At 36.6% G+C, this 1,290-nt stretch overlaps 1 protein-coding gene across 1 annotated transcript in view; it reads left to right on the top strand.

Annotated features, from left to right (window-relative positions):
• The first annotated feature begins 869 nt into the window (after positions 1–869).
• Positions 870–1,290, top strand: part of LOC125025961 (gamma-glutamyl hydrolase-like) — a 25,292-nt gene continuing 24,871 nt past the window's right edge. Inside the window, exon 1 of the mRNA XM_047614317.1 lies at positions 870–947. The gene's annotated coding sequence lies outside the window, so the exon portion shown is untranslated. The remainder of the gene's footprint in view (positions 948–1,290) is intronic.

The raw sequence follows: 1,290 nt of genomic DNA, 5'->3' as shown, positions 1-1,290 counted from the left end.
CCTTCCATGTGAAGATTGCTCAGGAATATCCGAGGCTGAAGAACAGAAAACATCACGGGGAACAAGATGTGTGTTAGTGAAGAACAAAAGCCGTTGTTTTGAGAACGTGAAATGTATTACTAAGTTTGAAGAAGACGAAGTGAATATTGAAAATGTTGAGATTTTGTGATTTTAGAAACACGTTCATTGTTGTGGTGTTTCCGGCGATATTATCGAACATTTCTCGTTATATTGTGAATTGTATCTACTGATTTGTATGCGACTCATTAGCCCGAGAAGTTTTAGTTTATGTTCGTTTCACTATTAGTTTTTGAAGCGAAAAAAAAGCCTTTTGTTTCGTCTTTATCCCAACCTATTACTCTCACCTGTTTCAGTACATATGTGTTTATGTATATATGAGCATCCACATATAGACACACATGCTGATCTCTCTCTCTCTCTCTCTCTCTCTCTCTCTCTCTCTCTCTCTCTCTCTCTCTCTCTCTCTCTCTCTCTCTCTCTCTCTTTCACACACACACACACACACACACACACACACACACACACACACACACACACATATGTATACTGAATACACTGCAGCGGCTATTATTATGATCTCATGATCGAATTAGCCAATAGTCACACAACAGATATTAAATATGTATCTTCATACATAAATGCATATCTACATATGTAAGTATGCACTTTTCTAAGAGAGAAAATATGAAAATAAATATTCAAAATGAAAACAAAGAAAAATGAAAAACAATTCGAGAGTTTCTACCTGTCTACCTGTCCGCCCTTCTACGTGACCTTGGATGACGGGATGTGCCAATGGTGAGTTGCCGGACCTGTATTGCCGCCTCATGGAAACTTAAACCCGCGTAGTTACCTTGGGAAGCTCAGTGTTCACTTTACTGTTGCCGTGAGTTGTAGTCTGCTTTCGTGAGTGCTTCATTGGCAGAGTAAATATTAGCGTTTCTTGTTATTGTTTTGTTCTCAGAAAGGTTTTGGTAAGCATGAGAGAGAAGTGTGAAGGTGTATCCTATTTGATGTCTATGATATTGATTGATATTTGATTGGTATTTTTAGTTTGTGATTTACATAAATGCTGAAATATACGATATTCATCCCGTGTATGAGAGGTACTCACACGCGCCTTAATAAGCAAGTGATTTACATTAAGTGAATAGCTAATTTATACAGCTGTACTGCGATAACGTATTACATATGTTGAATAATCAAATACTAAAGTATTTATTACTGAAGGTATTAGAAGCTTTTCAAACATTTACCTTTTAACTTTTT

This window comes from Penaeus chinensis, chromosome 5 (assembly GCF_019202785.1).
Source record: "Penaeus chinensis breed Huanghai No. 1 chromosome 5, ASM1920278v2, whole genome shotgun sequence".
NCBI classification, from domain to species: domain Eukaryota; kingdom Metazoa; phylum Arthropoda; class Malacostraca; order Decapoda; family Penaeidae; genus Penaeus; species Penaeus chinensis.
Note: the sequence above shows the minus strand (reverse complement) of the source record. Positions and strands in the feature narration are given on the sequence as shown.